Source organism: Scleropages formosus, chromosome 12, assembly GCF_900964775.1.
Source record: "Scleropages formosus chromosome 12, fSclFor1.1, whole genome shotgun sequence".
In the NCBI taxonomy this organism is placed as follows: domain Eukaryota; kingdom Metazoa; phylum Chordata; class Actinopteri; order Osteoglossiformes; family Osteoglossidae; genus Scleropages; species Scleropages formosus.
The window spans coordinates 6,486,807-6,499,614 of record NC_041817.1 but is presented as its reverse complement, the minus strand read 5'-3'; the positions used below and the strand labels follow the sequence as shown (position 1 = coordinate 6,499,614).

General features: G+C 43.7%; 1 protein-coding gene across 7 annotated transcripts in view; it reads right to left on the bottom strand.

Annotated features, from left to right (window-relative positions):
* Positions 1–12,808, bottom strand: part of arvcfb (ARVCF delta catenin family member b) — a 159,392-nt gene that overhangs the window by 144,607 nt on the left and 1,977 nt on the right. The window contains exon 1 of one of the 7 annotated variants that reach the window (XM_018762495.2): positions 10,210–10,290. The exons of the other annotated variants lie outside the window; for them this stretch is intronic. The gene's annotated coding sequence lies outside the window, so the exon portion shown is untranslated. Of the gene's footprint in view, positions 1–10,209; positions 10,291–12,808 lie in introns of those variants that run through there. 7 annotated transcript variants of the gene reach the window in all.

Here is a 12,808-nt window from a genome sequence, read left to right as displayed (position 1 = left end):
AACAGACTTCCGTACTGCCAGCTTCCAACAAGACGGATGATTGTGATCTGTAGGACATCTGTCACACAGTTAATGAGAGAAAAAGAAAAAGGTGCTATGTAAATTAAACCTACGGTGGCCAAATGTACAGTCACGAGTGAATATTGTTGTTATGCTGACTCAGGGATCCTGTTCAGCAGTTGTATAAACCATGTAAAATTACCAAATATTTTCATTGGTCCAAGTTAATAGCTAATGTCCCTTAAACAGCTCAGAGGTCAATAGATCCAGCAAAGGTCCTTTTGTTTTTTCTTAAATACCAATTAAGTTTTTTCCTTGACAGTTCCTTATTCTACTAAATTCAGTTTTATTCATATTTTGTGTACAAAACAAAGTGATTTCAATATAGTGAGCACTGCTTTTATCCAGAGCCAATATCTGGATAGGTTTTTGAGCACATGCAGAACACATTATGCATTTTGTCCTTTTTTTGTCTCAAAGGCCTATGGCAGACTGGCGGGGAGATTAAAAAGACTGCTTTAGCTTCCTGTGGTTCTGGGTTAGACCCCAGCTAGAATTAAGGCTGTGTGACAGTTGGATGTCGTGTATCTGGCCAAGAGAGTTTTGACACCAGCCCCATGCACACAGGTACGAGATGCTCCCCCCCGTTGAATGTTAATGGGATATTCTGTATAGCTTCTGTGTGCAAGGCATCCTATCTTGGCTGCCACCCTCCCTCCTTTATGCCTCCATGATCAGGTGAGGAACTAGCAAAACTCATATTATGGATATTGAAAAGAATGAAGATCATGAAGTAGCACCCTGAGAAGTTCATCGCTTTCCACATATCGCCTTTCCAGCTTCCAATCCAGATCCTTCCTCAGAGGAGACAGATCGTGACATGGAAACAAATCTGTCCCGCGTTTGTCCCCTAGTGATGCAGCAATGTCAGGACTGACTTTCCCACCGCCACGCCCACCTCTGAGCACATATCCAGGAGCTGGAGAAGGGCTCAGAGAGCCGCCTGTCTTCCAGTGAGGACTTAAACCTGAGCGCAGAAGGCCACCGGTGTGCTGGAGGCATATCGGCCACCATTGTGATGAAGGAAATGGAAGTTCTATTGTCACGGTGCACAGCGAAAGCCAGCCCTTCTCAGCCCCTGGAGCACAAGAACCAGGGCACAAGAGCCAGGGCACAGGGTTCCGCGCCCAGCCTGCTAAGCAGCAGATGCGGCGGCCCGAGTCCACGGAGTAGTCTCCTGCAGCTGGTGCGGGGCCCTTTGGAGCCTGTGGGGGTCCACTCATAAAGCGGTGCATTGAGGGGAGCACTGGCACCTCCGCGGCTACATTCGTGCTCTGACAGGGCCCCTTTCATGTGCTGCCAGCACCTTAAGTAGGGGGCAAAAGATTTTCGGCTGGATTATCTGACAGCTCCTTTATAAATTATTCCTGCCTGACGTGCACAAAAATCAGTGGCCAGCCACTGATACCCAGGAGGACGTCCCGGAGGAAGCCAGAAGCAGGGTAGTTACCATTTTAACCATTCATGAAGTTCCACAATAGAAAAGATCATCCAAAATTTAAGAAAGTTACACTCATATTGATTAACCACTTGTCCTGATCACGGTTGCAATGGTCTAGAGCCAATCCCGGAACCAATGGACACAAGGCTTGGTGGTACAGCCTGGACAGGACGCCAGTCCATTGCATGGTATCCCTACACTCACCCTTTCACACTCTATGTGCAGTTTAGGGTCTCCAATTCTCCTGAACTTCATGTCTTTGGACTGGGGGGTGGGGACCAGAGTATCCAGAAGAAATTCACACAGACACAAAGAGAACACACAAACTCTATACAGACCAGTTTAAACCTCCACCCAAACAGCTCAGGTACTATGAGATGGCAGCACTACCTGCTGCGCCATTGTGCCACAGGTTACAACACAATACACTTATTCTTATGTACCGCTCCACAAGTTCACAGATAAAGCAAACAAACGATTACATGAGACAAATATTTGCAAGAAATATTATATAGAAAATGACTAAAATAGCCAAAAGCAGATACATAAATTATTGAATAAATTACGAATAAGAACTGCAGTCATCATAGAGAGATACTTTGTGATGACGAAGTTCTGAGTTTAAAGTGTGGTTCTACAGTCCCAATAAAAAGGAACAAATCATACAATCTGCCATTATTGGACTGAGACTCTCATTGTGAGCTCCCAGCTCTTGTACTGCTGTTGAATGAACACAGATCACAGCTCCTAACCAGAGGCACGCAGAAGTACCCAATGAAAACATATCACGAACAGCCCCAAGGCCATAATGCCACTTAAGTTCATTTGATGGTTTTACTTGTTTTCATTCATTGATTTACATTAATTCGTCATACATTTCTCTCCAAAGCGATGTACATCTGAGAGAAAAAAAAATACAATGAGTGTTCCAATCCACATGCATATACTGTGTTTTGCTTTGCTATATGCATCATAAAGGGTGCGGTGGCATAATGGGTTTGGCTGGGGCATCGTATGTAGTGGGTCTGGGGTTCAAGTCCTGCTTGGGGTGCCCTGCGGTGGACTGGTCCTGTTCTGGGTGTGTCTCCTCCTCCTCCAGCCTTGCGCCCTGTGTTGCCGGGTTAGGTTCCGGCTTGCTGCAACCCCACTCGAGACAAGTGGCTTCAACCTATGTGTATATCCCTCATTTTATGTTTCACCGCCTTTTTCCCTCAGGTCAATTTCTAATATAGGAGGCATGGTGGTGTAGTGGCTAGTGCTACTGCTGGTGGAGCTAAAGGTTGCAGGTTCTGATCCCATCTCCAACTTTAGTACCCTTGAGAAAAGTACACACCTTAAATTGCTCCAGTAAAATTACCCAGCTGTATAAATGGGTAAATAATTGTAAGAAGCCTAATATTGCAAGATGCTTTGGAGAAAAGTTTCAGCTAAATTAATAAATGTAGATCAGTATCTGCAGCCTACAGAGCATGGCAATTTACTGATGCATCACAGTTATGGTTTTCCACACCACCAGGTCCCCCAAGGGCTGCCTGTCTATGTAGTGGACCAATGGGCTGCAGAAAAACAACCAAATTTCACCATTTTGCTCTGGAGTTTAGAAGACAAGATGCATCTAAAGTTAACACAGAAAATTAACGTTGCCCTTAATGAAAATAATGCCACAGCACCTTCAATATTATTAATTAATGCACTTTAATATACTGGTATTAATATTCTCACAATTAACTTTCACAATGCTTAATTTACCATGATGTTTTTAATATTATTAGTTGCACTTTGACATGATCATCAGCTCAAATATATTGAAAATGTAACCCACATTAACTCGATAAAAGCTATATTGATCCTGAAGGAAATTCCACCAGGCTTGAGCAACACACACACACACACACACACAATTACAGGATGTGTTAGAATTCCTTCAGCTTATGAAAACACCATCAACTGATCTCATTGACCTGCCAACACTTCCACTACTGTTGAGCTCACTGAAATGGTTCCACCACTTACACGGGATCTAGTTAACTTCTTACATCAACCCCCTAGAAATTTCTGCGCATCCTTAAAGCAGAAGGATACATGAGAATTTTTAGACTCTTGTGTTTTCTCTCCCCAAAACTGGATGACCAGCTCTTCAGATGTTTAAGGACTAATAACGTTTGGTAGGTTTTTCAGTTACAGGAAGCCCATCGAATGACAGTCGAGATTGTCCTGCCTTTTAATGGTACTTTTCAATACAGCAGAAGAGTACAACCATGCCACCAAACACCTCTTTGACTAAGAGCAAAGATCTCAAGTATATAATAATTTCCCACATGAAAACTGTGGCACTCCAGTTTGAATCAGTGATTATATTTTCCACGGTTATCCAATGTGGCCTAGGGATTAGGCATGTCCTTTATATTCAGCTCTCTTTTTAATTGTTGATGTCCTTTTGGTAATGAGCAGAGATCAGACTGGGGCCTCGAGCAACCTGAGGCCGCACTGTTAAAGGTGGATATGTGGTTCATTAGGACAGACTCTTCCTGCAGCTGCAATCAAATCATGCCATTTATCCCAGAGCATAAATGATAGATAGATAGATAGATAGATAGAGTTCAGAAAAACAAGCTAAAAAATAACCCCAAGAACATCAGCACTGAATCTGCACCGTGAATTGAAACTGCAAAGAAAATAGGAAGAGAAGACACCCCAAAGCAGGAAGCAGTGCAAGATGAAATAAGGGCATTAACATAAATAATGAAAATGGACTGTACTTGTAAGAGATCTTACAGCTGCGGGTTCCTTGGATGGAAACTACCTCTTGAAGCGCTGGGTTTCATAACTCAGCAAATCACGCAAAGGAAGACAGAAGCTGAAAAAAGAACGTGCGCAGAAAATGAACGGGGAAAATTGCATAATATTAAGTCCTAAAGCAAAACAGCGGCGGTATTATATGGGGCATGATGGTTCCTGCGAGTGCGATCAGTGCAGGGCTGACAGTGCGACACCTCCGGTGTGGTAACACACTAAGGTATTCTCTCTTCTAGGGCAGGTGGGGTGGTATTTGGAGCACAGAGACTACAGTCTCTGCGGAGTGTTGAGCCTAGCAGGCTGGCCTGGCGATTACCACTAAGCACCTCTTATCCGGGGACATAATCAAGCCAGGACAAGGCCCAGCAGGGTTAATCCTTGCACGAAAAACCTGGGGGATGTGCACTGCTACCCTGCTGAAACCGATTTCAGGCAGGAGAGACTGAATGCAAGCAGCTCAGGTGCCTTTGGAGGTACCCTCATTCCTCAAGTTGGGCAAGTCCGACTTACAAACTTTCACTTTGGCGAATCCATTGCATTTGCACCTTTAAATCTGGTTTACGAATAATATTTTCCCAGCCATAGACACCTCTGCATGCATATGAGGAAAACTTTATCAACTTTTCCAGACAGCTCCCCGTTTTCAATAGATTCCTAGCAGTGCGGTGTTTACATCCCTCTGGTACCGAGCATCGAGGGAATGAACATCACATTGGTTCATACGTTCCCTCAAGGTGATTGACCACGCTGCCCGTTGCGATTATTTCCTGTTAAAAGTCAAACTCATCTGAACTGCTCCTATCCTGGAGGCACTGGACATAAAGCTGTGGGGTGAACACCCTGGACGGGACACTATTCCATCACAGAGTAGCCACTCTCACACAAAGGGCAATTTAGAGTAATAGAACCCACCTGAACTACGTGTTTTTTGACTGTGAGAGGAAACTCACACAGAGAGAACATGCAAACACACAGAGCTGGGGACTGAACCCTCGTTCTCTTGCACCACCCAGGTACTGAGAGACAGCAGTGCTACTCACTGCACCACCAAGCTGCTGTACTGATTGTTAGGTTTAGGGCTATTCATGATAAAATAGTAGTGTTTTATATTTGCAACATTTTTGTTTAATATTCCTTTTTTCTCTGTACCATACACACACTCCTTGTACAAATACATATAATACATACTGAACTTACAAATACGAACGTATACACATTAATATATGAACATATTGCATTTTATTATAGTAGTTTCAAAGTGTTTAGTAATAGCTACTGGGAATTTTAATAATTCTACCCTTGGCTGGGGGAGGCATGGTGGCGCAGCAGGTTTGGCCTCTGCCTGCTCTCTGGTGGGTCTGGGGTTTGAGTCCTGCTCGGGGTACCTTCCAATGGACTGGCATCCCACACTGGGTGTCCCCTCCCCCTCCACCCCTGCACCGCCAGGTTAGGCTCCAGCTTGCTGCGTCCCCACTTGGGATAAGCGGCTTCAGTCAACGTGTGTGTGTGTGTGTACTCGCCGCAGGATTAATATTTCTTTGTACTCTACATGGGATTTCGTGTGATTTTTGGCTCCTGCTTGGGACGAGTTAGGATGTTCCCCAGAAGAAAAAATGGTATTTGTCATTTTGCTTTACAATTTTTTGCCTAACAAACAGATTTCCAACGCCAAATTAAGACTGTAAACCGTGGAATTGGTGTATTCCTTTCCCAGGCTGAAGAGCAAGTAGCAATCACTGTGGCTCGAGCCGTGTTGGTGGCGAAACAGTCGTAATGATACTGCAGCGGAACTAGTTTGCTGAAAAGACGGACAGGAGGAGACATGGAGAGAACCGCCATCACACATGCAGGACTCCAGCACCACAGAGCAAACAACCAGCCAAGGACTCGCATTAAAGAAATAAACCGAACGCCGGCCCCTTCCGAGCAAAAGTCTGTGGAACTGCAACTCGAAGCAAGTTGCTCTGTCATTCCGTCTTTCCTCACTTTTCAAAAGTCTTGGTTTACTTTTTGGTAATGAGCACTGTTTTGTTTTTGTTGTCATGCTGTTTGTTACCTGAGATTCCACCTTCCTGCCTTCCCCGGGGCGATTTGTTACCCCTGACCGCACCACAACTGCTACAGACAAGGAACTATAAAAAAAAACACCTCACATTTTTGTATGTGTACTGGAGTCAGTTTTGTATTTTCATCAACCATTTATTGTCTTTAATGCATTTTACTGAATGACAATCTTTTTCTCAGTATTTCTTCTCAAAGCCTAAAGCAGGAACCACTCCAAAATTCATCACTATTTATTGAGAAAAGAGTTCACTTATTTGCCAATTTAAACTGTTCTATGCTTAGAGCTAGCAAGTCTGTTATTCATTCTTAGCATCCCCTGCCAATACCTACTGAAATAAATAGAAACAAACATCTTCCACTGCTAACCAAAAATAGGTCTCTGCAATGAATTGCCTTAAATACCTGCATGCTATGTTGGAATAAACAACATAAAGCAAGGTACTGATGTACCATATACTGAGGGGTAGCTGCCCTGAACAGAGGCAGCGATAAATCAAATTAATTCACAGATCAACTTTCATATCACATGTCCACTTCCTTAGGTCCTCCACTACCTGTGGACAGTGCTGATAAGGTTTACCTCCTGCGTACCTCACATGGAAGCCCATTGTCTGAACCACTTGTCGCATTCGGGGTTGCGAGGAGCCGGAGCCTAGCCCGGCAGCGCAGGGCAGGGGGCTGGAGGGGGAGGGGACACACCCAGGATGCAACGCCAGGCCGTCGCAAGGCACCCCAAGCAGGACTTGAGCCCCAGACCCACCGGAAAGCAAGATCCAGTCCAACCCACTGCGCCCCCCTCCCCCAGGAAGCTGTTAGCTTTATTTAACTCAACTAAATCCTTCAATGAGTAAGTAATGGAACCATTCAAAAGGAACCAAAACAAAGGAGGGTGGATGAAATAAGTGCCAAGTAAACATGGCTTAATTACAATGCGGGAAATGGTGTACGAGTGACTCCAGCCCACTTTCAGGTCCAAGAAGGTGAACGTGGGATTTCGGGTTGGTACACATTCAGGCTTCTTGCGCTTCTATGGCAATTGGTGAATGACTTGGGGCCGAGTGCCACCCTGATCTACTACCATATTGCACTTTTTGCCACTGGCATCCGGAGACAGGGTGCGGAGATCAAACAGGAGGCTTCTGCATTTTTTTGCCTGCTCTCTGGATACATGGAGAGATTCTGGATTTTAATTGCTCTCCATTTATGCGGCACATTCTGCAGTTGCACAGGAGGTACGGAGGAAGATAAAGCCTCCAGTCAATACGCCGCAGCATGGAAGCCTGTAGCTGCACAAGCAGAAGGACATGTGGAGAAGGGCAGCCTGCCGTCGCTCTGGAAGAACAATGCGGCGGAGGACTCTGTGAAAGCCCGTCCGTGGTTGGGGGGGGGGGGGGGAGAAGAGAAGGAAAAAAAAAAAAAAAACCACACACACACACACACACACACACACACACACACACACACACACACACACACACACACACACACACACACACACACACACACACAACACTGGAAAGCGATGCGCTAGCCTGCTGAGTGAGGACACAGAACTCATCACATCCTGAAAATATAATCTTGCAGTGTAGGGATAAAACCTAATCCAGAAGACATGCTGTTTTCAAGGCCAGTTAGTCAGTCAGTCAGTTGTTCAAACAAAGGAGTGACTTCATGAATAATCTCTGGCAACAGTGAGAAAGATGTCGCTTATAGAATCTGTAAGATTAAAGAACATCCTGTTCCCATGTGATATTCTTTCTGCTCGTCTTCATTTTATTCTGCTATAGAGCGAGGATAGAAAAAAAAAAAAAAAAAATGAAGTAAATGCCTCATCTTGCTATATATATATATAGCAAGATGAGGCATTTACTCCACAGGCTGTGATTCTTTCTTTCCTAAATGAGAACACGTTCTTCACACAAGTGTCAGGTATTGCCCACATTCACTCAATATGTGCCGCAAGATTAACGCAAAATCTTATACACGTGAATATGAAATATGCTCAGAAAGTGCATAATTTCCATCCACAGTGGCCTCTTTTTCTTCAGTACGGTACTCAAATACCAAAATGGTTTAATTTCCAAATCACAGCGCTGCACTAGACAAAAAAAAAAAAAAAAAACACCAATTAGAAATAAATCTTCTGTAATAATGGCAACTTAATTTTTCTTGGCTCTATGGAAAGCCACTTCCTGTCTGGTCAAACCCAGCACTTGGAATATTTCTATATTTAACCCAGACAGAAAGAATCCATAGTACTGCAGCTCTGCTTTTCTACAGCCAGACAAAGTCAAGTCATTTCCTTTGCAGGAGGGACGATATAGAACTGGTGCCAAACCAACATGCCAGTAAGGCCAGAACAAGGCCCGCGGTGGGTTCGCTCGCATACCAAGCAGCGCTGTGTAAATAAAGAGAGGCCGTGCTGCAGGTGCCGGCCCATAAAGGCCGATTCACTTAATGCCCATGTTCTGGCTAGCTGTGGGATCCAGTCACACGCGCTGCCTCCATGAACCTCGTAGTCAGCCTGAAAGCTGCTCTCGACCAAGTTAAAGAAATTCAATTGGCATTTGTACAAACAAAAAAAATTACATTACAGATACTGTAATGTGTAACACACACACTCCTTGCCTACAAAGCCACCTTTCCAAAAGGAAATATGTGACTACATAGTGTGTTTGTGTGAAAGTAAAGCAAATCAACGTGTGAAAGTAAAGCAAATTACACTGTAATAAAAACATAAGACACATTTAACTAATCAAAAACTATATTGGAGTAATTCTTATTTACAAAAGAAGTTCACAAAAGGCTGTGTGGAAGCGTACTCTGCGTGAATTATAATGCTGAGTACTATCGATACAAGGTGGGCAAAAAGTTCATGAAAACAAGTTGAATGTCAAGTGATGGAAAGGACAACATAATTAGAGCAGTTCATTAACATGTGAAATCAGCACTTGTCGGGCACGGCTGAAAGACGGACATTCCACATTTATTGTTCGGGGGAAAACAAAGCTGAATGGTGCTGACTATTAGGGCTACTTTCCAGAGCGACTCTGAAAAGCCCGGAGAGGGAGCGAATCCAGCCACAGCAGCATGCAGAATTTACTGGAGATTCAGGTTTCATCGATGCAGTTCATACCAGCTGATGTTTATCTGACTGTCACACAAAATGAGTTAAAAGGGTCAAAACACAGTTTCACCAAGGCAATCAACGGTGTTATGTCGACTTTTTTAATAACGTACAACAACACTATGTTAGTGCCGCACCTATGTGGCTGACACGTGAAACATCTAGACATGCAAAACGAGTGCCTTTACAAACAATTAGGGTGATCCCTGAGGTTACTGGACAAGATCTCTGAATTTAAGCAGCACAGAATTGTTGATCGACCTCCATCAATGACATTGTGATGACATGATCACATCACAGAGTAAGAAGATATTAAATTTGAGTTTAAAAAAAACCATTAAGCAAAGCAAACAGAAGTTTTCAGCATCCCTCATAAAGATGTGCATAATAGAACTTGACAGGATTTTAGACTATAAATTGTGCATAAAAAAACCCCAGCTAATCTTAGTACTTGGTGATGCCAATTAGCAGGTCTACTAATTAAAGGAGCTACAGATATGAAGGTCTGAGATGTGCAAGAAGTCATCATTCAGCATGTTAGTTACAACTGGGAATGCAGGAATTGACCACCTGCCCCAGGAAGTGCCTTCCAACTTCATGGATCCAACAGCAAATGGTTCTGGTCACTCAGCACTCAAGCAACAGTCTGCTAACAGAGCTTGGTCTCATTTCACCAGAAGGTAGAGGAACAGCCTCGCAATGTCATACACGGTAGTCTTACTCTGCTGGACGAACCCCATCCAGGTCGAAGTAGACACCATCAGAAAGTAGTTGCAGAAATTCATCAACTCAACCCATCTTCCGGAGTCCTCCAAACCATCAGACTTGAGGTTCCAATTAGCACTTTTCTGTTTGGTAAGCCACCTACGGCAACTTTTTTGCACCCTCACTGAGCAGGTGTGAAGAGGATTTCTGTGAAGAGAAAATGACAACATGCAGCTCACTTTGGCTATTTCCGCTGTTGGATACTCAAAATTCTGGCAGCAGCAGTCAAAGCTGTGTTTTACCGAATTTTGCATTACGAATGCTGGGGCTACAGATGAGCGGACGGAGATCTCCAACAGGGAAGTAGAAGGAGAGGCGGTGGGCCTGCCGAGATAGTGGACAGCTGCTGGATGGGGAATAGCTCTGCAACGTGGACAATAAGCTGACCACAATGTTTACCTTTTCATAGGCTCCGTGCTTTTTCCATATGCAATGGTGATCCCTGACACGGAAGCTGCACGTGACATAGAAGCTTCAGCAACTGACTGGTTCAGCTGAGCTATCACTGCTGCCCCCCCCCCCAAATCTTTCTGTTTATCTATCACATTACCATTTTTTTTCCTTGGCACAAACATGAAAGTTATACAGAGTACTGAATACTCTGATACAGACATTGACCAAATTCCAGTGCATATATCAAATTTTCAGCCAGGCAGTTAACTTAGCTTGAACTGTTTTTTCAATTTTTTTTTTTTTTTTTTTTTTTAATATCTCAGTCTCTAGGTTTTTCTAAAAGTTCAATTCATATTCTATTACTTGCCAGACTCAGCTAAAATACTACTCAGGTCAAAGTTTTCTTACCAACATGCAGCTAGGGTACATTGGGGAAAATTAAGTGTATTAGAATGACCCCAAAGAGTAAATAATTCACACCTGCAAAAAACAAGTATAACTTTATTGAATCAATTAAGCTCAGGGTACATCGTTGTGCAGAGCCTACAGCCCTCGTGTACCATGATTGCTGACCCTGTTCAAATGGAAATCTCAGGACTTGGGACTATTTTTGCAGACTCTTGCATTTTTTTTTCTCTTAAAGGCATCAAGTTAACTTTAGAGACTCAACTGAAATTCTCAAACAAACTGCAGTTCTATCCTCCATTGACTAAACAGCAAGAAAACTATGAAAATAAGTATTTTGGCTGGACTGAAATCATACTACACACCATAATAGCAATATGACTAACAAAGTGAATCTGACTCAGTCTGTTTGGCATTTGCATGTTCTCCTCATGTCTGTGTGGGTTTCCTCTGGGTGCTCCAGTTTGCTCCCACAATCCACAAAAATGCAATTCAGGTGAATTGGATGCACTACATTTACCCTAGACTGAGTGAGTGTGTTTTTCTGGCTGCCCTATAATGGACTAGCATCCTGTCCAAGGAGAACCCCCCCAGTCCTGAATCCAGCGACATTGGGATAAGGGTTTAAACCACCCTGACCAGGACATGCAGCTAGCAAAAGTAAGTGACTGAGCTCCTTAAGTGGTCAGGTAAAAATATATTGCAGTAAGACAGCAGCAATCATTTTTTCCATTTCATCAGCCAGTATAGTGCTTAAAGAATACATGAACTAGTGATATAACTGTGTTTTCGTCTTACAATAAAGAGCACAAGCTCTGTGTACGCTATACAGAGTCCAGTTAAGATGCATCCAAAAAATATTTTCTAGTGAACCGGTATGGTGATGAAGAATGCAGTAGGATCCACGTCCTCCAAGCACAGAACGGCAACTGCTGCAGAAGGCAGCAAGATTAAATTCTAAGGTTCCATTATGTATTAAAAATAGGCTAAACAAAAATTTGTAGCTTCTATATTTAACTCGACCCCTGCCATGTGATGATCGTAAAGTGACGACGGCACACACCTTAAGGCCTTTCAGTTCAAGCAATATCAACCGTGTGACAGAGACACACCCCAAGTGTAGCGAGGTGCCCGTTTTAAAACGTATACCTTAACATACGTTTTGTCACCGTTAAAGTAACGGAATCCACTTTACCAGCCCTCTCGTTACAGTCAGATCACATAGAGCTGGTAACGGTCTTTAAGGTGCCATGCAAACTTTCTGCTTGGTTCTTTCAGTCCTCCAGTGAAGACCACGTCTTTGTGGAGCAACGCCAATCCCACGTGGCCCAGTAGCCCACCACTTCTCAGAGCATGGCCATATGCCTGACTGGTACTATTTTTACTCATTCATACGACTGCGTATGCATATCGGCATTGACCTTCTGCTGCTTCTATTTTTTCCTCATCTAGCGGTCGTGTCATCTGAATTTAACACCCCAGATGCTTAATAAGCCAGCGGCACAGATTTTTAAAGCATTAGCTAAGTGAAGTTTATCTGTGCCGAGAGGCTGGGCACAAAACAAGAGGCTCTCGTTCAACAAAGTCCAACATAAAGCACATTAAGTCATGTTTGGTAGAAGAAGCAGAAATCACTCACCCCCCCACCCCCACCCCCACAGAGTGAATTGATACCACGGCTGTGAAATTCCACACAGCTACCAGCCCCGAAACATCAGACTTGGGCTTGTTTACTACATGGTTACCTAGATGAGACA